Raw genomic sequence first — 26,315 nt, forward strand, 5'->3', positions numbered from 1 at the left:
GAGTGATTAAAAAGAGCCAATGTATGGTAATCACTGAATATTTTTCCACATGAAGGTTATCCAAAACATTTTCTACGTTCTTTTTTTTACATCGTCTTGTTTTCCTGTTTCCCTGTTAAAGTTTTCTTCCTTATTTTTGTTCAGTTTTGAGTTCTTTTAAGTACATCCTCAAGTATAGAGAGAGATGAGTATCTTTCTTGAGCTCTTTAATGTCATTATAAGAAAATTTTCCTCTGAGTATGGACCCCAATTTCCTGATAACTGTCCATGGGTCTGTAAAGGCCTTTGGAAAATAGTTTGTATTGTATTTGAAGGGTGTTGGGGGGGGGGGGGGATTGGGGAAGTAAGATCTCTGATTCTGAGCTACTCTCTTTGGTGCCCCTCAGTCTGAGATGAATTGAAACCACCAAAAATGCCTTTACTGTCCCGACGTTTGATGACGGAAATAAGCTTGAAAAGGAAAGACTAGATTTGGTGCTGAAGAATTCAAAATTATATTCTATGTACAGTTTATTGTTATAGTGCTTATTTTAAGAACACTTTTGAACTCAATTCTGTTAACAAAAAGTCTACAGAGTTAAGTCCATGCATGAAGTGTAACAGAAAAAAAAAAAAATCAAGGTTCTTAATATCTATCTTGCTCTGCAATTTTCAGATATTTTTGCAATATTGCCTGACCAGAGGACATCTGAGGGAATTAAATGATTATTCTCTCTGTTTTCCTTACTATAATTTATTTTCCCACTGTTAATTCATTGAGAAAAAAAAAATATGGCTTTTTATAGTGTCTTTTGGAAGAAATCAGAAAATGGTTTTTAAATATCATACAAAACTGAATTGTGTATCAGCCATTGTTAATTCCTAAAATAGACTGCAGCAGCTTCATGAAATGACTTAAAAACACTACTAACCAATTTAAATTTAGCAATCATAGCCATAATTCTTTGGAAGCTAAGCGAACATCTAATTAGGTATTTTATAATTACCTTATTTGGAACCTGGCCAGGACACCATGGCTGATATTACACCTCTTATGAAAAACTCCAAGACATCTGTTTTTGTCACAAGTGAAAGAGACTGTTTCTTCCTAAGATTAAAATTTCTGTTTGTCTATGTTTTTAAAGCCTGTTCAAACTGCTGCTTAACCATAAACCTTCTGCTTAACCATAAACCTGCTGCTTTGAACAAACATCAAAGGACACTTCCTTTCTCCCAGGATATGTGTCCTGAAATGTTCTATCACAGACCAGTGTCCAGGCAGCCCTTGTGAAATCCCTTTCAATTTGGAGGAAGGCTGGAAAAGAGTACACAATGGGGAAAAAATACAGCATGTGTCGTTATCTTTGAAACAATGACTTCAAAACCATCCTCCTCAGTATTTTTCAGTCTACCTAGTATGCATGTGCTCAAGTTCAAACTCAAGAGAGATTGAAGAGGCCTTTTTAAAACAATTAAAAGGCATTGTATATGATGGAAACCTGTTTCCACTCTTCTCCAGGACAGAATTCTGCCTTTCTTTGCTTCGTAGTCTTATGTTTGTTTTGCCAGTTCTGGAAATTCTGGTTGTAAAATGGAGCCCACTCTTGGCAGTACAACTGGATTAGCCACAAAGAAGAGTGCATGAAAGTCTTGGCTATATCACCAGCCCATGCAACTGGGAAGAGGGAAGATCTTCTTTCAACACAAAACACTGCTTTCTTTTTCTGAGGGAATATTTGCCAGCCTCAGAAGTCTGGCAACAAGTCATACCCAGCACAGAATCTCACATCCCCATAACAAAGAGATGGTTAATTCCAGCTTCTGTCTGGAGCCATAGTGTCATCATTGTTTTTATGGGTGCCCTAGCTGGCACAGGGATCTCTGTTGATGATGCTTTGACTGAGTTGGCTGCTCTAACCTTTATTTTCCTGGAAGAAGCCTCAAGCCCTGATGAAAATGGAAAGAAAAGAAGGAAAAAGGAGATCCTGGACCTGTTTTTTTGTCTTTTATATAATGGCCATACTAAGCTTGATAGAACAGAATGAACTGACTTCCTGATTCATGAAGCAGAATTACCCATGGGTAACGCTCTGCTTGTCCTACCACAGAGTGTGATGCACAGCCCATACCATTTTAACCACTGCTATTTCAAAGCTGTGCCAGGGTTTTACAGAGACCTACTCACCTTCTCTGACAAAGTTGAAGTATTAGGTATATTCTTAGAAATGGATTAATGTATGCTTTTAATAATATGCTTTTTGTTTTTGTTCAGTGGCTTTTCTCACAAATAGAATAGAGTTGACCTTATTCTGTGTAGATGAAATATTGAAACCTACACTGTAAAAAAGCACAGAGGATTTCACTGGAAACTGCAGAATTACCATTTGTAGTGTATGACAGCACCAGAGATTTTGTCCAGTGCTACTTATTTTACCAGGGAAACAATGCAGGGAAAGGTCAAAATGCTTCTTGGCACTTTCACAAAAATGTCCTGTGAATTTCTCTTTTTTGAATTTTCCACCTCTTGCATTCTGTGCGTTCTTCTGGATAGTTAGGTCTGAAAGCCGATGGTCTTTGTCACCCTTACTATTTAGTATTCGGTCCTCTCACTGATGCTTTCATGCTCGGGCTATTAGATCAACTGGAGCTGGTTCTAAGAATTCTCTGTCCACCCTACAATGAACAGTTTGTTTCCATTCAAACTAGTAGAAATAAGTATCTGAGGACATGGGAAGATTTTTCACTGGACAAAGCTTTAATTAACTATTGCATACATATGGACAGGCTTTAGGAGAAAAATACACTTAGCCAAGAGGAGATGTATTTAAAAAGAAAAGTAACAGACTTTGGCTACATGATATTGCCTATCTGTAATACAGAAGTTAATAAGAGCTACATTTGAGTCGAGTTTGCTAAGAATTTTAGGTATCTCTTCTACTATTGACAGGCTTCTGTTCTCTTACTGATGGGAAACTGTCTGCCAGCTTTTTCTACTATTTTATTGTTGACAACACACCAGAAACTTCTCTGATGAAATAAACTAAAATGAAAAATACGGTATTTCTGTAGGTTTCTTTTCCTGTAAAAAAAAGAGTGTTCAGCCACCTCTGTGCTAGTCAACAAACCAGTTAGGCACTGATCAATTTCAAAGTCAATTGGCTTGACACATTTCAAATCACCATAGATAGTCACTCCCCAATCCCCAAAACAGGGTGATTGCATTCAAACTGCCTGTTGGGAATGTCCTGGCCTGTGTTACCTCCTGCTTCTCTACAAAGAGTGACCTGAGAGTTTTGCAGTTGACTCTGATCAAAACTGTGCTCAGGCATTATACTAGTGATTTAAAAGCTCCAGTAGTAGTGTCTGGCCTGTGTCCTGGCCATGCTTGGTTAGCTAGTAGAGATGTAGCCCAGGGTTTTTGTTTCCTCAGTCATGTACTGTCAAATGTATCCTCAGACACAGAGCCAGAACTACTGTGACTTTCAGCAAAGCCTGAAAGCAAGCAGAAAAATTTTCTTTTTGTGGCCAATGTCTTGTAGAGTTTGTTTAATTGTGGATGCCCTGGCTGATAAGAAGCATGAGCATACATGTCATACACAGTCTGCCTGAACAAACCTCTATTTTCATGGTAAATATAACTAAAGACCATCCTACTCTGTTAAAAAATGTTCAAAACTTTTTCAAAGGATATGAAAATTTAGGTCATTTTTATGACTGCTCTAAGCATCCATATTGAATACTTTTTAAGGAAATAAAAAGAGATTCACTCCTGCAAGAAAGTGTTAATATTTGCAATTATTTTCATTTAAAAAAACAAACCAAAAACAAAGCAATGCTTCTGTGAAAGCACTCCTCTACTTCCATTTTGGACTATGATTGTTTTGATAGTGAGATGTGCCTTTTGATTGTCCATAAAATAAATTTACACAAAAAAGCCCCATGTGTGAAAATAAGTATTTTTGTAATGGGAGTCTTGTGAAATTCAACTGTGTTAGTAGATCAAAATACTTTCCTGAAGGGCTGGCTGCCTCAGCGGGCTGAGGTGTAGCAACAAGTGTGGGTCATAGGTATTTCCCCCAACCCATTTGCAATCCATCACCTTCTCCCAGGTGATAGGGAGAGGCAGTCTCCAGCTTCTGGGCCTGGACTGTACTTCAGAAGGGGTGTGCCAGCTGCTGATGCTCCTCAGCTGCCCAACTCCACATAGACATGGCCACCATAAAACTAGAAAAATTCCTGCCTCTGTTGTGGATCTTGCCTTGTTTTATTAGGGACTTTTAAAATGCAGACACATCTCTTTATATTAACTTCTTTGGTCACAGGAGTGTTAAACTCAGGTACATAAAATCTTTTTCTCCTCAGGCTGACATACCAAATCCACTTGATTTTCATAAAAGTCCACTACAGCTAAGTGTTGAAAGGTCTTTCTTTCGTTTGATCCCATTAATACCTAATACTAAAGTAAAATAGCTCAAATAGCAGCAGAATTTGACAACAGTAATCACTTTCTCATTGTTTTCTTCTTATCTCTCACTACCATAAGACATTGATTTTTGCCCATGATGTAACCTTATTGACTGGTGAAATGACGAGAATGTGTGCCAAGTGAACTTTGTAACTAATCATGCCTTTTCTTTAGAAACACTCTTCTGGGGAAAAAAAAAATCGGTTTTGCTCACCATAGTCTGAATTTTCTTCACATTATCATTTCCAAAAGTTTGCTTTTCTTCATTAAAAAAGCGTGAAGAATTTCCTCTAATTAGTTTCTAACAGCAAACAACATCTTGACCTCATTTGTCAGAAAATGCAGAGCTGAACTGTATCATTTAACAAGGGAACACCACAAATTTATGATTAATGTATGGCACTTTCCATGACCCTATTTGACTCCCTTTGTGAATATTTAACGTATTTAGCATTGTATTTTCAATCTCAGATGACAAAAATTCAAGAGCTCATAGCATGCGGTGCTTTATCTTATCAAATGAGCAATAATAAATTAAAAGCAGAGCTTTGAGGTATTTTTACAATAATTACAAAACATAAAACACAATCAAGGGCTGCATAAAAGATGTTTTCCATTCCTTTCTGCTCTTCTTAAATGTAAACAGAAATACCCTGAGGCAAAGGGAAGGTGGGGATGCAGAGAGACATGCATGTAAAAAAGCTGACAGGCTATCCAGACTGGGAAGCTAAGGCATAGGAGGACACATCAAAATCCCACCAGCTGGCAGACTAAGATGGCCTATTACACCAGCAGCAATAGAAAGGTTGGCTTGACTGAGCTCAATGTAATTTATGTTCTCAAATCTATTACTAATTTTTCTGCAGATAGAGGATGGGAGCAACCTCTCCAGAACACAAATCCTGCTGGTGGAAAAACATGGTTACCATAAGATCTGAATATAAACCCTTTTGTCTTCTGCAGAATCCACCATTCTGCAGAAGGGTGATATCACTTCGTAGTCTTCACCTTTGTGCTCCCCGTCCTTCTTGGGACAATGCTGTGCACTCCAGTCAGACAAAACTCCCATTGAAAGCCTGGGAATTTTGTTTGAGTCTAACATTAACAAACAGCTCTTGTTTTGTCTCAAGGACAAAAGGACAAGGAGGATTCCCACTGGTTTTTATTTAACTTGGGGCCACATTATAATGTTCAGAACTATCCATGTCCTTCTCTATGAAGCAGGAAGACTATGCAGTCTGTGTATATTTTTTGGGGTTCACTCCTCCCTCACTGTGAGCCAGTGTTTTCCAAATGGCATACACACCTTTATAATCAAATAAATAATAATAAGGCTGGTGTAGATTTTGTATGAGCAAAGAGGGGTCCATGTTGTAACTTCAGATTTGCTTTAGAATTTTCTTATCTGCTCCCTTCATTTGCTTGGGTGGGTCACACCTTCACACAGTATGATTTTCTTCCATCTTAATTCATCATGGTTCAAATATGTGAGCTCACAATACTCAAACCCAGGTGTGGCTGCAGATTATACTGTGTCAGTGTAATTTGCTGGTAATAAGTAATTTTTGGCTGCATCAGTATAATTTGTCACTTTGTATTCGTATAAATTGACCCAAAATTAGCAGTTAATGATATGTAGTAAGTATAGTGCATTGTTTGTTTGAATTGTCTGGTTTTGGTGAATACCATGGCAGAAGTAAACACAATATTAGGAAGAGGATTTGTGGTTTTGGAGGTGTCAATGACGAAATTCTCAACAATAAGAAAATTTTTTTCCTTAAATATAAATTTAATAAGAATATCTGTTTGTGACAATAATGTTACTTGTCTACAGATGTGTCTACTTTTTTTTTTTTTTTTTTTTTTTCTCATTCCTATCCAATACTATTCATTTCAGGATATGTATTACTCATTTTCAGGCTATCTTCCCAAAATGCAGGTTTATTTAAATTAAGTAGAATAGAAACACATGGATCAGAAACAAACCAATCAGCTAATGTAAATCAAATGGTTTGAGAAGGCCACATAACAGCCATAGATTAAATTAATGGTCATTTTAACAATGTGGTGTGCTCCTGGCATAACATGTCCTTAATCACAGAGAAGAAAAACTAGCTGCGTGCCGCATGGAGAAATGTGAAAGTGCTATTGCAGACTCATTTTCAGCAGCAGTTTGTTACATTTCCACACTTGATTTTGCATGATTCGTGTTCTGTATTCTGAGGTGTGAAATGTGGATTACAGATGCACTGAGAGACAATGATCCGTGAGCAAGCCCTGTGCAACTGGATCCTCACGGCCTTCAGCTGGATTCAGGGGACAGAGCCTCTGGAGGGTAGTGTGGAACACTGGGATCAGGTTACATGACAACTTTTACTATAAAATGTATTTTTGCGGGGGTCATGATGGTCCTATAGACACTAGTTCTAGACAGATATAATACAAGACTTGTTAGAAAATGTGTGACACAAAAATTTTATTTTTTAAAGACACAGACACAGTGAGCTTTGTGATATTGGCAGCTATATTTTTTGAGCCAGCTGTTGAAAAGTGATGCCTTTTACTCTATCTGCACTTATCATGCAGAGCTATTCACAAAAGTTTTTCTTAGCCCTGCACAGTGACTTACAGCTGTTTATAGGTAGCAATACTGATGCCTCAGAGTTTGTATTGTAATGTAGTTTGTGTAATATGCTGAATTGCACAATGTAAATTGATAATAAAGAACTGTTCCCAGGTAGACCCAACATTTAATATCAGCATAACAGAAATGAGTGGCCCAAAGAATTCCTATTTCTCAAGACTCCTTAGATTAACTTGAGTTTAAATGGTTATAAGTCAGTTTTGTGTTACGCTGCAGGAGGAATAACTCCACAGACACTTTCCTCTGAAATAATCTTTTTCCGTCTTAGGACAATGCTAGCTGACAATTTTTATGATAGACATGAAGAGAAAAATACCAGATCAATCTTCAGTTTAGGCCAAGGCTTCCTGGGTGATTAATAGACTCTGCAATTATCGTTATACTGGAATGGTTATCAGTGAAGCCCCAGAGTGACAACAGTGTACTGCTGAAGACACATTGCTCCAGAGTACTACATGACTAACACTTGACACAATATTTATTCACTTGTCCTTCACCATTACTAAAATTTTTCAGGGAATATCTTTGCATTCAAGCATCTTGCAAGATTTTTAAGAGCTTTCTCACTGAAAGTGATTATTACCTGTTCATGTCTTTTTTTTCCAGCTCTCTGAAGGTAATTACATGGGCTACGCAAAAGTTCTTTGAGTATTTAAAGAGCTTCATGTTGCCTTTCTGCTCCTGGGATGCCATTAGCTCTCACAGGAGTGTTCTTATTCTGGATGCAGCTTCCATTGACAATAATTGCTGAGCTCAATGGCAGGGTGTTACTCCACAATATCATTTAATATGACATGGTCTTCATAAACACTAGTACTAAAGCAACTGAGAATTTCTTGAGGCTAATAGAGTTTTGGATTATTGCTTTGAAGTAGTGCCAAAGGCACTAAAAAAAAGTTTCTCATGCTATTTCTCTATGTAATGTGGCCTTGGTCCTACTCCTGATTACAATTATTCTGCACACAAACACCAGCAAGACAGTACAGCATTATTAACCCTCCTTGTCAGATTATTTTTCCCTTTAGAGATGCTGCTGAGAGCCTCAAGGGTCTCAGCTTTTTGTGTCTGAGGGCTGTTGTGTAAGGGTACCTTGCTGTCAAGTGTGAGTTTGAGGTTTTTACCCGTCTTACATCCAAATAGCCTCTCTTAGATAACCAGCAACCATTTGGGTTGATACAATCACAGGACACAGCTGTCTGGCATTAGTTATAAAACCACCTATAAAGCTGATTTTCTGGTTTTCTTTTACTGTTTTATACTCTTCTTCATCTTCTTCATCTTCTTCTTATCATAATTGAATTTCAATACTAACATATCTGTCTTATTTCAAATTATCAAGACTTCTCTAAATACTGATGTAAAACCACAGTAGCATAGTACAGAAGTACTAACCACAGAAAGCTGGTTCTGGAATGGAGAAGAAGGTGTAGGAGTGCAAAATGGATAGCAAAATGCACACAGACTGATCTTCCTGAAAAGCAGCCCAGATATTCACATCCCTTGGCTTTTTAGTATGCTGTGAGACTTGACTCAACTTTGGATTTTGTGTTCTGTGATAGTGTCATCATGAAACTGCACTGTTTGATACCAGTAGGACACCAAAAAAAGGTTTTGGAAGAATGCAAAGTGAGGACTTGCTTCAACAGACATGTCTCACCATACAAATGGCCTCAAGAGAATAACAGCATCAGCTGTGCTGGGATTCCTTGGTGGGTTCCACTAGCATGACCGTGATGGATTACAGCATTGGTATTGTAACACTGTGTATAATAACTTCTTAGCACAGGATTTAGGATACCTGCCATCAGTAAAATAACTTGATTGTTCTGATAAAATGAAAGCAAAACTTTCTTATCAGAGTTGCAGTGTTTGTTAATATGTTAATCACTGCAGGATTTTCGAATTGAAGATGTGTTAAGATAGGTAACAGCCACTTCCATTTCACTAGAGCATTTTAATAGTGAGCAGTGAGCTAAAGAGATGCCCTAAGGATTGTCGTGTGTCACTATTGGGTATCTGGAAGAAAATAATGAAGTCTGAACACAGACAGATATTTTTGTGAAGAATGTTAGATTTTGTCAACCCATATTTTCAGACAAATTTTGTTTGAATGTAATTGTGTGAGTTCTTACCCTTTCTTAATTGTACTTTCAGTTGCGGATAAAAGTGAAGTCAGAATCTCCAGGCCAAATGACATTTTTGTTTAATTTAATTTGCATAGAATTCATTAATCATTACTGTTCATGTTTTTGCTGAGGAGCTTCAGTGCGATTTTGGATTTAGAACCAAACTGGAAGTCAAGTGAGTTTCATTTGCGGATTTAATGAGAGTATGCTCAAGTGTCTTTAAAAATCCCTGTTCTGGTACAATGTCACATACATAATGTAACATCTTAACATGATGCAATACCAGCTGCATGTTGTCATCTTTTGGATCAAATGTAATGTAAACACTATTATGTAAATGTAATAGAAACACTGAATACTAGCAATAAGGAAAATACCTCAGGGCACTTTTTTAATCAGAGCAGAATTGTCCTGTTTTAACTCTAGTAGTTAAACACATGTTGCACTTTCTCAGGTTTTTTCCCTCAAAAGGTAAAATTGATGGTGGAACTAGACCCCACTGGTAGAGCTATATTTGCATTGAAAGCACATGTCTCTGCTTCTCCAGCTGCAGGGCATCACAGCATGCTGCTTATTGGCACACACTCCCACAGTCCTGTAAGACCACATTCAGGTGGTGCCTTCAGGACATTCCCACAGCCCAGCTCCACTCCATCTTCTGGGCTGGCATTTATACTCCTTTCTCCTTTATTTTACAGACAGTTGAACATACATAAAAGTAGTTACAGCAAAAGATCTGCTCTCATGTTGTCTTCCTTTTGGGCAGTGGCCTATTCCTGTTTCTTGGGCAATGTATGTGGGTATTTTAGCCATCTTTTTTCCCCAAATGAATTTCAGTAGATTCTCACATTTATTCCTAAACAGGATGGCAGGTTTACCCACTGTTGTCAACATTTATTAAGTCAAAACATAGCAGTATAAAGCTTGCTTTCTTAAGGGACTGATCTAACAGTTCTTAGATGAGTAACTCTTCCAAAATATCTGTCTGACTCATGAGTTTCTTCCCACATAAACTCTCTTCTAGTTTCATTTGGCTTAGTGGCATTTTTCACTTCCTGTCCCAAACTATCAGACAGTGTTTCTGTGAACTGTAAACAGTGGCAGGGTTTCCACCTAAGAAACTTCTGCAGTGGGTGATATGTACAGACAATTTAGGCAAAATGTGCTGGGAGGCTTTGCAGTGTCAGAGGAAGAATCCAGGTAGGGGGTCAAGTTAACTTCAAATTCCTGCAAAGTCTTTTTTACATGAAACATTAAAACAGGCTTGTCACCCATCACAGACAGATGGTCATCCTGATTAGGAAGCATATTTCCCTGTTATTTTTACAATACAGTCAAGGCAGATATTTCATCCCCTTCCACATTTGATTGCAGCCACTCTTTCTCTCCCATTGTGCTCTGTTGCCTAGAGAGAGCTCCTCTCCCCGCTCTGCTGTCACAGGCTACTAGTCTGTGACAAAGCTCAGTCTCAATCTCCCACAAAGCTGAAAGAAGAAAAAGTCACAAAAGAGCCCTTTTTTCTTCCTTTTGGGTTTTGCCTTTTTCTGCACCCTGGCTGCAACAGGGGCTGCACACAGCATGGAGATAGCTTGCAGCAGATGAGAGAGGGAGGCATGTCAGAGGCGGGAGCTGGCAGCAAAGCCCCTGCTCATGATGCACATGTGGAAGGTCTCACACCAGAGATACTGCTGCTGTCTCTGCCTTTGCCATTTGTCACTTTTGCCTGCATTGCTGCCAGGTCATTTCCTCCTTCACACTTTGAGAACGGTTCTTTCACTAAACTGTCATGTAAGCAAGGCTCAAGTATTTTGGGACAATTCATTCAAATGGAAGTAGCATTCTTGTTCTATTTTTAGAAATATATAAATTAACTGACATTATGTTTACAGGAATAATTAACAGAATATTACAGAATTTTATGCAGCTATTTGTAGTGGGCTGATAGTTCAAAGGTATGCTGATGTCACCATTAGAGATTAAAGGTGGCTAATGATAATTAATTGTTACTAATGACATAACCTGAATATCACAGAACAGTCTGATAGAGTAGAAAATCCACCTGAGAATCTGATGCTGGGGTTGTAGCTCACACTGATCTTCAAGTTCCTCAGAGAGTATTGCTTAGTGACTGATAGTTTCACTAAGCATACTTAGATTGCTTAACATACATCTGTTGGTACAGAATTTCACTGCAGTGGGGACACAGTCTAGACAAAGTCAGTTCTATAACCCTAAGAATCAGAGGCTTCCAAGCATTCTCATCTCTTTTCATTTCTCCTATGAAATATCCACTGAGGTTCTTCAATGACAGGGAGGTGGGATTAAATATTAAAGGTTGAATCCAATTGTGAATGAGAATGCCTCAAAGTCTAGGCATCTTTATAACTTTTTACTGCAAGTGGATTTGCTGCACTTGCTCAGAACTGCCTCTCTCCCAGGATGCCTGATTTGTGACACCAGTCTCCTCTTTGCATCTTACCACAGTCTCCTGCTGAGTTTTGCCTTGGAGCTTTTACTGGCAAACATTCACAGAAACCATCCTCAAAAAGGGCAGAGATGATCACGAGCTTCAAATGATGTTTTCACATTTGTACTCCTTTTCTTAATTCAATAGTATAACATAGTTAGAGCACACAACAAGGAAGTGGGAAAAGGGTAAACTTCCTTCTCTGTTTGATGGTCAGAGTAGTATTGACACAAAATCAAATAATAGGATACCTTCTTCAGTTTGGTACTGCTGTTTTTCTCTGCCTTCCATAATCTTCCTGACAGTCATCTTGAGACTTCTAGGCTAGGAGACCTCAGTGCATTTAAAGGGCTCAGTGTTGAAGATATTCAAGTTGATTTCACCTTCCTGCATAGGCATTTCCTTGTAATCAGAAAGATAGAAATGTTTTATTGCTTCACTCAATGAAGAAGAGAGAAGGCAGAAGGAGAAAAAGACTATTTTTATTCCAAATGATGTATTTGGCTGTGGAAAACTGGAATCTTATTCCCACTGATTTATTTGGCTGGGGAAAGCTGGACTCTCAAGTTCTATTCCACACACCAACAACCTTCTGCAATGATTGTTTCATTCAAACATCAAGGCCAGCTGGAGACAGACATAAAGTACATCTGTCCTTATCAAGGATTGATTTTTATTTTACTAGTTTGATTATTACCAATCTAGTTTCCTTATAAGGTAGCACTATGATCTAAATAAGATATTTATCTATATGATGCATGTTTAGGGGTTCGATATGCGCAGGAGCTTCACATATGATTAGTTGTCTTGGTTTTTGTATGCATTCACTTCTGTACTGCAGTTGTGTATGGGAAAATATGATCCAGATACACTGCAGTCTTTACCTAACAAAAAAATATGTTTTTTTGGTTAAGTTCCATTATCACTCCATTTCACATAGCAGACAATGAAGATTCGCTGTGCTTTTTTTCCTTCATAGTTTTACAGAGTGACCTGAAGTCAGTCCTGGAGTAGCTCCATTAAATCTAGTTACATTTTTCTAGTGGTAGATGTCCCTGCCTGCAGGACAGGAGCTAGATGAACTTTAAGGCCCCTTCCAAACCAAATCATTATATGATTAAATTAACTCTAGCATTGGTTTGGCTCAGTGCATTTCTATTCTGAAGTGATAAATTGACCATGAGAAGCATAGTCTTTTACTTTGCATGTGGTTAATTTCACAAGAATGACAACTATCATTTCTGAGGCTAAACATCCTTGGAAGTATCTCTGTGAATCATGCTGAGAATGAAAAATATCATGTATACATAGCATCAAAGGCACCAACATAAAGCTATAGTTTAAAAAGTCAGCATTCCTGTGGTATTGAAAGGAATTAATCTGAGGAAATGACAGAAATCATTCCTCTGAGAGGAGCAACACAGAAAATGCATGCATGTTAAAAATGTGTAAATGCTTTACTGTTTTCTAAAATTGAATTAGGTTCCAAGTGAATGAATGGAAAATAAGACTGCTTGGAAAAGAGCAGTCAGTCATACCAGTTGATGTAAGATCAAAGAGGGAATGTGACAAACTGGCCCTCGTTCACCCAAAATAAGAGGACAAGTGATCATGTTCAAATAAAGTCATCAAAGAAATTTTCTTCAAAATAACATCCAAGACGTTTTCACATGTACCACTCATAGAATCCTAAGAATCAAAGAATATCTCAAGTTAGAAGGGTTCAATATGGATCACTGAGTCCAACTCCTGATCCTCATGGGACTACCTACAACTAAACCATATGACCAAGAGCATTGTCCAGACACTCCTTGAACTCAGACAGGCTTAGAGCTGTGACTACCTCCCTGGGGAGCCTGTTCCAGTGACTGACTGCCCTGATGCACACCCTGACCAGAGAGATGTGCAAATACATCTTTGACAGGGAATTCTCTTTGCTATTTGTGAGGAGAGTGACATGAATTACCTCACTTCACACTGATTCCTCATGAAGTTTTCTTAGCAGAACAGGAAATTCTGCTTTGAAATCAGGACATACAATGAGATTCCTAATGACTAGATTCAGTTCAGAATTAAAATGCTTTAGTGAGTGCTTCTATGTACTGAATGAGTCATGAATTACATCTCTGTTCTCAACACTATTTCAAATCAAGAAAAAAAGGCAGAGAGCTGTTAAGCCCCTATCTTTCCCGTTGAAATAACACAATATAGGCCCTAGAACTTAGATACTGTGATAAACTCATTTTGTAATTACCCTGGTCTAGAGATAGCATTGTTCCACTTTGTAAAATTCTTCAAAATCCAAGCAAAAAGTAGCAAATCTAAAAGTAATAAAGTAATACCTGGCTAGTTTATTTTCTGATGCAACACCTGGGTTTCTGTTGTCCAAAATGCACTTATTGAAAGTGGAAAATTAAGAGAAAAGACCGAAATATTCTACAACTTGATGGTTAAGAGTCTTTCCTAAGAGAAAAGTTAATGCATAAAACCCAGAAGCCATAAACTGTCTTCTACAATCTTTCTGAGTTGAGGCATTTTTTTCCTTTTTTTTCCCCCCTTTTTTCTTTTCTTTTTTTTTTTTTTTTTTTTTACTGAAATGTGGTATATTAGCTTCCTTAGTTAGAAAGGTGAATAAAACATGTATTATAGAAACAAACTTTTTTTCTTTATTCCTTCCAAACTGCGTTATTTTCACCTTCAATTTTCTTAAGATCAATGAGTTTAAAATCTCTTCTTTGAAAGTTCCCATTGCTCACAAAATCATTTGATCACAAAATAATTTAGGTCATAATTGACCTCTGGGAGCCATGTAGATTAATATCCCGCATGAAGCAGGACTAACTTCAAAGTTATGTCAGGGAGGTGAGGCCTTATATCATGCCAATATATCTTCTCAAGTTTTTAAAATTTCCAAGAAGAGAATTCTATCTTAATTGTTAGAAAAGACTATTAACTCATGTTTTCTTTATTCACATATTTTTGGTTGACATGTAATAAAAAGCTGTAGTAAGAAGACAATCTGACTTAAATGTTAGTCATCAAGGATAATTTTCTCTTGAAAAGGCTCAGTTCTCCAGACAATGAAGGAATGAGATATGTTTTCTGTCTTGTATTTCAGGATTGCAAACTCCATCAGCTTCTCTGGGTCATCCTCTGAAGGAGGCTTCCTCTGACGACCTAAAGAACTTTCCTAGGTTTGGGTTATCCTTTGATTTTCCATATTTGTAGTCTGTTCTTCAAAAGAAGCTTGCAAGAAAAATCTTGTTTCATTATTCTGAGGTGTTTCAATTGTATTTATTCTTGTATAGGAGTGCTTGTATGAATTCACCACATGGGTTCATTTTATGCTTACTATGTAAATGAAGACTCGTTTTTATTTTGAGCCAGGCAAGTCGCTGTTTATTTGTGTGTCACCATATATTCGTGTGTGCTTCCAGAATTTACACTGTACTCAGTTCTACTGTTTATTTTGAAGTTCATTCTTCCTTCATTTGTTGTATCACTAAGAAAAAATAAAAACAAAACTGAACAAATCTTACAGACTCCTGTGATCATTTGCAAGAGATAAGTAAGATAGTGGTTTGTCTCTGCCTCACAACCAGAGCTTTATTCTCCAGTCTCTGTTCTTGGACAGATTGTAATTTTGATCTCTGTTTTTTTTTTTGCAGAAGATCATATGGACTCTGTGAGACATTTGCTTTCTTTACAAGACATGATACACCACAGCCTGATGCCCTTGAATTGTGACTGCCTCCACACTTATTGTGTTTGCTGTTGCTATCTCTACAGTTTATTTATCCTTGCATTGAGTCTTTCTGACCTTGCACATCCATTTTGTATCAATATATCTCAGTCCTTTGACTGTTTGCAAGCACTGTCATTTCTAGTTCCATTTCACTGAAAAGATGCACTCATCATGTTAAAAAAGTCAGGTAAATTTCAGTTGGTGGCATTTCCTTTGACACTGCTGCTCTCACAAAACTTTTGCCTCTAATTAAGCTCTTTGTTAACCTTTTTGTTAACACTGCTTAGTTAAATTGGTTATATTTGCAATGTAATGGCCAACAGTAACAGCTTCTGGCTTTTTGCTTTTAGCAAAGATATGTCTTTCATTTTTGATCTTCTATTTCTCCTCTTTCCTGGTACAGGGCACCCTAGATGTGAACTGTCTCTCAAAATTCGCTGTTATCTTTTCTGGCCAAGTGTATACTTCTTCAATCTTCTGGTAGCTCCTGGTTAGAACAGCTGGGTTATGCTCCACATAATTTCTTCATGGTCTCTTGAATCAGTCAAGAAGACTAAACTGCAGGTATAATTTTTCTAGAGATTCCTATTTGGTGTCTGTCTTTTTAACTCAGAGCCCCATCCTAAAGACACTGAGACTTTCAGCTATGCCCTATGTATGATTTCGCATAGATTTCATTTAAATTCTTGTTAGGTTATCTCACATGTTATTTAAGTTCTTTGTGTTCCCACAATAATTTGCTTTTAAATGTATTAATTTTATTCCATGTTATTTTGTGTATTTCTCTTCTAATCTGTGACCAGTTCTCAAGTCTACATAGAATAATATACTTTTATTGTCTGAAATTTTCTATACCTTGATGAGTATGGCTCCTGACAACAAAATCTAGAATTTCTCTTTACCTTCTCTGAATAGTCTGTGCCATCTGTTTCTAGTTTGTTACTTGATTAATGGATTCGACTTATTAAATAAGGTAAACCACCATATTTTTCCAGCTTAGTATTCTTTCATCTTAATGATTTGAAATGACTTGCTGAGTTACCAGATGAATACTGGATCCAGGGAAAAAGAGGAGGTAGAAAACGGTGTCAATTTAATTAGTCTGCCTCTGTAATAGTAGGGAATTATTGAGATGGATCAAATGTGCTCATGAAACTGCAAATTTCATAGCTTTTTTAAGTTAGGCACTCTCCCTATGAAAATGTAACAAGATTTCCTGATCTTTCCTGTACCTTAATATCTTGCTTCAAAAAAATTATTATGTATTATCTAAGATTTCTTGATAGTCCCACTCATAATAGGTTGATATCTATGATGAGCATTTCATAGGTCTTCAAATTCCATATAAACCTGTGTATTTTATTTTATACACATTCTGCAAAATCTTTATTTCTTGACACAGTGTTAGTGAACTTTGTTAAGTTTACAGCAGATCATTTTTTGTAGGTTACAGTCATTTGATATTTGACAATCCTCTTCTCTCTGGAGTTTTTCCAGATCTCTTTTTCCTCCTGTAATTTAGTTTCTCAAGTCTTTGTGTTAGCTCATTCATTGTTTCCTTTCTTTGAATAAATATTCAAGAGCAGCATTAACAGTTCTTGATATGTTGTTGTTCTTGACCATTTTGACTATATTCCAACTACTGTCATTTTCTGAGTCTTTCACAGATAAAACCTCTATCTGAAGATTGACTGTGCTTTCATTTGTTTGGTTTTTTCCCTGTCTTACTCATTATATCACTCCATAATTATAACCTAAGAAACAAAAAGCTTTATTTTTATCCTTTCTTGCTGTCAATCTGATGCCTTTTTTCCCCACATAGTTGTCTTTCAAAAAGCATTTTCAACTATTATATCTTTTATCTCCTCTACCATGACACATGAATAATTTTTTTTTAAGAGTCTTTTGGCTCTTTTTTAAATTTTGGGTTGGTTTAGTTTAGTTTAGTTTTGTTTTGTTTTATCAAGTCTCTCGAGAAAATGGACTTAAATTCTGAAGGCATCTGGTCTTTGATGTATGTTCACTCTGGGTCATTTTCCCTATTGATCACATCACATTGTGAATGATATTTATAGTCTCTTCGTCAGTTATCCTTATCTTATCTGTGAGAGTTGTCTCTCTGGTTTTAACACAATCTTCTAAAGTTTCAAGCTTGTTAATCTGCTACCAGCCTTTATTTTTGCTATCTTTGATATCCTATGTTATAATTGACTCATGCCTCTTTTGTGTGGTTCTTTCATGTTGCAATTCTTGCTTTCTTGCATTTTCTTATTTGCTGTTATGAAAGAGTGGCTGAAGTCACTGTTGGCTTTTGGTAGTCAGATGTTAGCCCTGTCTCTTGAATCAATAAATACACAGGGCTGATTGTAGTACTTTCATTCATTTTCAGTGACTTTGTTTAGCACTTTCAGATCTTCAGTGAGCTTATTGACTCCAGCTTCTGATCAATAAAGTGTGCTTCCAGGAAATTCTGGAAGTGTTACAGACAACTCTATCACTCTCCACCACATTCCTCCCCCATAAAACTGTCAGATTTTTTTGTTATGATTGTTCTCTTTGGATGTTTAATTTTCTTAGGCACCACAGATATGGTGAAAAGGGCTATTGCTAGGAGACTGTTCTGTGTTTCTTGGCCATGCTAACCTGACTTGTGCCAATAAGATTACCAAATGTCATATTCCCTCATCATATGACAGGACCTGGTATCCACTTGAAACAAATGCTTACTAGCTGAATGTAGCTCTTGGCAGCATTTTATTTTGTAAGTGGAAAACCATTCCTTTTTCTTTTTTTTTATTTATTGAAGTAGCAGAAGATGAAGTGGTTTTTTGGTTTTTTTTTTTTCTTTTGGTATCCACTGAAGTTTTATGGAAGACATTGGAATTTAGAATTAATTAATATTCACATATAGCAAAGTGTTGACAATAACTTTCCAAAATTGTAAATTTGACATTTAGCAGCATCATTTAAGAGAGCAAGAGCTTTCCAAACTACAGTTGAAAGTAAATTAACTGTGATATAAATGTTTGTAACTTTAGTCACCTACTGAGCAGCTAAGGAAATTTGTGTTACGGCTGGAGACTTCCACATGGATGTTATGAGATACTTCCTCCCCAGTTACCTTGCCAGACATTATGTTTTACCTCAGGTATTTCTATTTAAAATGCTCATTATTTTATCTTGCACAATTCAAAGTAAAATTCTGCATGCCAGGACCAGTTTGCTTTAATGATTTCTTATTTCAAATGCTTTAACAGCAGGCTACTGCTTTAGTTGATAGCCTGTGAAGGGTTCCAAAGCAAGATGTTTGAGGAGATTGGAAATCATACTCAAGAAACAGATACCTGCCTCCACCAGACCTTGTGTTCATTTACTACGTCAAAATGATTCAGATGTCATACCCATAATTTACATATTTACCCAGTGAATTAATTAGTTTTTAATGTACTCAGAGAGAGCCCTCTAGACTGTTTCCTGAAGAACCTCTTCAAATGTCATTTGCCTGAACTGTGAAGAGCTCTAAAGTTCCTCCAAAGCATTCTTTTTTTAGGAAAGGGATTTAATCCTTTCTACTGATTGAGGGACTAATGCATTCCAGGGAGACAAGCATGCATCAGATGTTTGGCTTTTTACACCCCTATTAGTATTTGAAGAGGTATGAGGCAATAGTTGCTCTGTTAAGGCATTCCCTGATGTCAGTAAACAAGAGTCCACAGTTGTACTAAGTGATTAAGTGGGAAGCTGCCAACACTTGTTTGATGAAATTCATAAGGCCATTGTTGAGGCAGTATATGTTGTACAGACGAGCAGTCATGAACTTCAGCCTGGAAAGTATTGATGCATGTGCTTGCATCCACCACAGAGGGAGTAATTAAAAAATTAACCTTTTTGTTATTTCATTCTGAGCAACAAGAGTGGAGGAATGTTTTATTTACTAAATGACCAGGACATGAACTCTTGAGTTTCCCTGTGCTTTACAAATGTTTGGAGTTTCTATTTTTCTTCCGTTTAAGAAGACCACATATATGATATTGCTGTTATGATGATGATGTTTTGGCATAAAAGGTGTGTTTTCATCAGTACCTGAGCACTGCTAAAAGTGTTATCAATAGATGTTTATGCAAGTCCAATTTGTATTTTAAATAAAGCCTGAAAAAACCCTTTGCATAGGTAGTTATTTAGCCAGTTAGATAATTTCCTTCCTTCCTTCCTTCCTTCCTTCCTTCCTTCCTTCCTTCCTTCCTTCCTTCCTTCCTTCCTTCCTTCCTTCCTTCCTTCCTTCCTTCCTTCCTTCCTTCCTTCCTTCCTTCCTTCCTTCCTTCCTTCCTTCCCTCATTTAAAAACATCTTCCAAAATATAAAGTAGGAAAAAAAGAACCAGTTAAAAAGAGTAATTTTTATCAGATAGCCTTTTCTGCAGCCCTCTGTCAGTCAACACCCACTCCACCCTGCCCAGAGAAGGGATCATGACAAAAGTGTGTCAGGTACTTCAGATCCTTCACTATGTGGCAGAGTTAATTAGCTCTCTTCTGTGAATTGCTTGTTTGTCCAGGTGTAGGAAAACGACCCCTTATCGACAACTCACAGCCCTTTAGCAGTGGAATGTGCAGACAGACTCTGCAACAGGGGATTTATCTGGCAGAGCTACTTCCATGGAATGTTTCTTTTCTGCCTATAAAGCAGTCCCTCCCTCCCCACACCCTGCCATCCCTCCACTTGGTACATGTCTCTGTAGTCCCCTGAGTCTGTGATTTACTACATTTTTTGTAAACAGGAAGACTAAATCTATTTTCAAGTATAAAATTATATGCATGTCAGAGTTAGGAAATGAACTTTTTTTTCCTAGATCCTTTTTTTTTATTGTTTTGTTTTCCTCTGGTTTATGTGCAGTTTTTTGTAGACTTGCTGTTATAGGTAAGATACCTTCAGAACATATACAATCAAAGTCAAATGACAAATTTTATGCTGAGTTATAAAATTCTGGTGTCAAAATCACAACCCTCTTGCTTCATGTCTGTCCAGGTAAGTCTCCAAGCTTCCCTGGTCTCCGTGCCTGTCATTCTGTAGCTAACTATTAAGGTATCAGTGGCATGAAAAGAATTTTATCAGCACAATAGCAGATCTTTATATCACTAGGGATATCTCTAAATGAGTCTGCTCCGGTGGTCATTACACATAAAGCTTATATGCAGAATGTTTCACCAATGATGAATTTGACTGTCCTCTTTGAAGGGAGAGGTATTTGTTTGCTTTACAGAGACAATGACTGATAGACAAATATTTCTGTCTCCTGTCTGTATCAGATGAGTTATTAGAACTATTCAAGAATCATTGAATAATCAAGGATAAGAATGCTGAAGGATTAAAGACAAGTTGCTGTGGAAATTAGAGAGGAGATAAACTGTATATGATGGAATGAGTCAAGGCCTTTTTAATGTATACAGTCTTCATTATTGCTAAGAGAAGGGAATTTGTGAGTGACTATCAAGAGAGAGGACCATCCTTGAACCTCTCTAGACATTTTTTACTCTTTTTGTCTTGCTTTCTGCTACTCTCCTCTTCAAGGAATATGTCGTATTGCTTGTGTATGATGTGCACCTCTACCTCCAGCACTTGCAAGCTATGTGTGCTAGCTGCTCAGCAGAATGGGCATTTTCCCAGTGCTCTTGCATCACATTAGCTGTTCTGTATGAGGAAATGAGATTTCACTTTGCTTACAAACTGACATTTGACATATGGTCCATGCATGCTTCATCATGGTTTTTCAGACATCTGTAGAGGTATGCACAGAAGCCTTGCTCATGACATGTGTGAGCTTGCAAATGCACACTGTCTGTGCCACAGTCTGTGCTGATTAGTTCCTCTGCCCATGTCCTTTGGGGTGTTTCTCACATGGGGGGCAGGCAGCTCACTCTGGTTGCAAGCTTCTTGTCAGATGCAGTTCAAAACATTGACCATCAGCTGTACACCTTCCTCCTGTATAACAGCTGAAATGCCATCCCCAATAAAAATATGCATTGTTAATTTTTTTCAAGAAAAACATAATTGATTTTAACTGTTTAGTTAATTGAATAAGCACTGGTGCCGCATCTGTCTTTGGATGCTGACCTTGTCATGGATTACTCCTGGCCTAAATTTTAAATTATTCCTAACACATTTCTAATCTCAGTCATCCATGTTAAAATGTCGGATTCGGAGGGCAGGAGCTTTATTGTCATATGTAGGTGGACACTGATTTATGTAGGTGGACATTGATTCTGAGACTCCAAGTTATTGTTGTCCCTTGTCCTTCCTCTGCCCTCACACTCACTGGAAATGGGCAAAATGTCATGACAGAGTATGAGAGATGTGACCTGAGTAAAACCAAATGGTACTGAGAGATATTTTGTCCAGTGTAGCTGTCTCAAGTGGAAGTGTCTAAATTCTTGTGGTTGGGAGAAGGAAAATTCATCTGTCCAATACTGTCCCAAATCCAAATAGAAAATTAACATCTCTACCTTGTGTTACTATATGCTTATGTCAGATTTCTACACAAGACAGACAAAATGTGACACGTGAGAGTGACATATTTGTCATTCAGCATGCCAGACCTTTAGCATATATAGGATAAGAACTATCCAGCACATATGCCATGTGCCAGGGGGCTTCTGAGGAGCTTCAGACCCACTGTGTGCTTCTTATGGAGTCAACCACTGCACACAGAGTAGATCTGGTGTGGAGCTCTAAGCTTGTTCTGTGTGCACTGAAAGCTGAGGCATCAGTGTGCAGGGGGTGCACCCAGAATCCCTTCTGTGTAACCTAGAATCCTAGGCAAATATAGGAAATTCTGCTGGGCAGAATTTCTAAACATAAGAAAAAAAAGGCAGAAAAAAACAGTGACATAATAGTCTTCATACTCCAAAGGGCTGCCAACTTCAAGTAGAAGTAGAAGTATGCCTTTCCTATATTCCATATGAATCTCCATTATGGGTCATTGTTCATCCCCCTGTGGGCAAGGACCATGTCTGTATGTAGAACTAAACTCTGAGCCTGTGTAATTCCATCAGCATCAACATCAGCAGGGGGTATGCTGGTTTACTTCTGCTCCTGATTTGGCCCCGTTCTCTGGCTTTTTATTAACTGATTATTGGGGTTTTTTTGTTGGTGTTTTTTTTAGTTTGTTTTATTTTGGGGGGGGGGGGGGGGGGGGAGGGGGGTTTGCTTGTTTTTTAACAGTCACAGAATAGTAAATGATAATAATAGATTGCTGCAAGGATGGGTGTATCAACATATGTCTGTAGGGGGATGTGAGAGACTGAACTGTGGGACGACCTCCCTGACATTCTCCAAAGCCTTTTTTCTTTTCCCAGGCTTTTTGGGAGGGCGTTTGTCTGAGGGGGGGAATTCATTAGGTATGCTGGAGAAGAGATTTCTTATGTTTGCTTGCAGATCTTTATAGCCTTCATGGAGTGGGATGCACAGTTCCCATAAATATGTGATAATGATCATTTGGAGTGTGAATGTTAATTTGTGTAATGGGTTCCCAAAATATGGGCCATGTGCCTGCTGAGTATGTCTTATTTTAAAATAAATGTGCATACATAATACACACTCAGACACATGCTGCCTGCATATGCATCCATAATTTAAAATCTAAAATTATAATTTGTTTTTGAAGGAGACAAAGCAACAGCTCCCCCAGTACACCCGTAACCGTTGAGCAGGAGCCCAGCCGTCAGGATGGTTTTGTGAGCCCTGCCGGAGATCACAGTCCCACACGGACAGCTGCAGCTACAAAGCACCCCAGTGACCTAGATTCAGCTCTAGATTACTGTGTGCTTTGGCCTCTGCCTCCCATCACTGCACCAGGAGTCTGATTTTGTTGCACAAGCTAACTTGCTTACTGCTCTGACCCATTTTACCATGGCAACCTGGTTTGCTGTACCAGAGGCTAGAAAAAGCACACAGGCGACTTTTTCAGGATTCCAAGATTAAGTTCACTCTCTGCTCTTCTTTTTTTTTCTTCACTGCCCTCCTTCTCCCCCAAGAATGTGTTTAGCAGACATGATGAAGAAGAACTAATGTTTTCCAACAGCACTGGAAGCCAGGAAAATATTTAGGTGAGGTATTACTTATGTACTTCTAATACATTGCTTATCCTGATGAATGTTTTTGACTTATTTTGCTTTCCTTGGCAAAATTACCCAGATGTTTCCCTTGCCCCAAATACCTCATTCCTGATTTTCCCTTATTCATCCTCAACCCCTTCTCCCAACATCCTGCCCCTTTTGGTTTCATAAGTATATTTCATTTTGTCCTATTATTTTGATTTTTTGATAGCACAGGAGTAAGTGCAATCAGATGTGCAGGACTAACGCTGCTCTCACTAGAGCATCCTAGCTGATGTCCATGAGTTTGTATGTTTACATGGGTCTATGTGTTAGAAACAGGAGGAGGTGGTTTAAAGGCAGCTCTTCTCAGACATTAATTTAGTCTTTTACAGATGTGATAATCTGGTGTGCATCAGACACAGCATCGCCAGCCAGGCAAGGGAGGGCATTGTCCTGCACTGCTCTGCTCTACACTGGAGCGACTTCACCTCACATCCTGTGTGCAGTTTTAGGTGCCACAATATAAAAAAGATATAAATCTATTAGAGACTATCCAAAGCAGGGCTACAAAGATGGTGAAGGGCCTTGAGGCGAAGCTGTACAAGGAACAGCTGAGGTCACTTGGTCTGTTCATCCTGGAGAAGAGGAGACTGAGGGGAGACCTCACTGCAGTTACAACTTCCTTGTGACGGGAAGAGGAGGAGCAGACACCGATCTCTGTGGTGACCAGTGACAGGACCTGAAGTTGTGCCAGGGGAGGTTTAGGTTGGATATTAGAAAATGATTCTTCACCCAGACGGGTGGCTGGGCACTGAACAGACTCCCCAGGGACATAGCCACAGCATCAGCCTGACAGAATTCATGAAGCATTTCAGGCACATGCTGTGACTCTTGGGGTGTCCTTCATTGGACTTGATGATCCTTGGGTCTCTTCCAACACTAAATACGCTGTAATTCTGATTATGGCTGACAAAAAAAAAGAGAAAAAGATAACCTAGAACACTATGTATGATGGCGGTGAGATTTGAGAAAATCAGATTACTATGATTTTTAAAGATTTTGTCCTATTTTTTAATGCTGTTGAGGAAACACTTTGTTTGCTAAGCTTGGACATGCACATAGATATGGGAATATGCAAAAAATAGGCAAAACTACAAGAAAGTCAAAAGGAGACAAGTGTTATGAAAGAAATTGGCTTTCCCCTCCATGTTTCACATATTTCTGAGATGCTCTTGAAGCACCTGAGCATTTTTGCTGGCCAGACAAAGAAGCTTTGATCAACACCTTCCAAGCCCATCTGTGATAGTTCCTGTCCTCATGGTGCCCTCATGGGTGCTGGGAATGGTTCAGCCAGGCTTCCAGGCTGACAGGCATCAGAAATACCTTTCATTTTCCAAAATAATTAGGGAATCTGTTTTGCAAATCTCACAGAGACTCCCAGATATTCAAAAATCACAAAATTCTTGAGATTGCTTTTGGCAGTGCTGCTATGGGTGAGTGTTTAATTTAGGTTTCTTTCTGCTGTAGACACATAACTCCTGGTTTTGTTGTCTCGTTTATTTTTAGCTTCAAAAAACAGTTAAGTGTCTTCATCTTTTGCTAATCAGCACCAGTATTGTAAAAGGCTCAAGTTCCATATCTCTCCCAGCTGGCTAGTAAAACAAGACACGAAAGTGTTACTATGTAAGGCTCTCAAAAAACAGTGCAAGGTGCCAAAGTGGTTCTGATGAAATTGAAAAGTACATCTCTCAACATTCCTCCTTCAGAAGAACTGTCCTTATCTCCAGGTACGTAGATATTTGAGTTGTTTGATCTGAGCACTCTTTCAAACATTTTGGCTTTCGTACAACGGGAAAGTTTCTGAGACAGCTGATGGCCAATGGCTTGAACTGCATCTGGCAATAAGCTGGTAACCAGTGATCCTTCTAATCCCACATGTAAGAAGCATCTCTAAGGACATGGTCAGAAGAGCAAATCAGCACAAAGGGATATAGCATGTTCATGGGGTCTTGGATATGCCATGAACACTGCTTGTGTGCATGCCTCCACTCCACAGTGAGTGGGAAGCTTTCCAGCAGTCCTGTCCACATAGCTCTCCTTGCCAGTGTGTTGTTACACCATATCTGGGCTTACTTCAGAGCATGTGTTGTGCCATATCCTCAGTTGGGGACAGAAATTGCATTCTGTGTAAATGCATTTCCTAAGAGGTTTCAAATTGTAATTGCAAGATTGTACATGGACAGACCACTCTGGAGAGGGGAGAGGGACAAAGAGGAATGCATCAAGGTCTGTTACATTCAGAAAGTTTGACTCCTTGTCAAAAGATTTTTAATAAATCACATCACTGGTGTCTTTTAACTCTGCAAAAACATCCAAGCATGTCAGACCTTCTACCTTATTGTCAACCCCTCCCCAAAGAAAATAAAAATTAAGTTGAAAAAACCCCATAATAGCTACTAATTACTCACCTTAGCATCTGATTATCTGACATGATTTCTGCTCACTTAGACTGAAAGTCCTCTACTAGTCCTTATGCAGAGGCTGTAGATCTGGCTTTTGGTGCAGACAAGTCTGCCAGGTGCCCAGGCCAGGACACTGCTCTTGGTGGGCAGCACTCCCATCACTTATGCCTAAACTGGCTGTACACCTTCTTCTTCTCCCATGCCCTTTGACAGATCTAATTGTGACTAGCCCTGTCACAATAGTGTAGTGCTTAGCTTTGAGGCAAGTAAATGTCTCTCTTCCTTTATTAGTGGAAAAAACCTTGAAATTCTCCAAATCTAGCCTTAACTAAGTCAAA

This window comes from Aphelocoma coerulescens, chromosome 3, assembly GCF_041296385.1.
Source record: "Aphelocoma coerulescens isolate FSJ_1873_10779 chromosome 3, UR_Acoe_1.0, whole genome shotgun sequence".
Taxonomy (NCBI): Eukaryota; Metazoa; Chordata; class Aves; order Passeriformes; family Corvidae; genus Aphelocoma; species Aphelocoma coerulescens.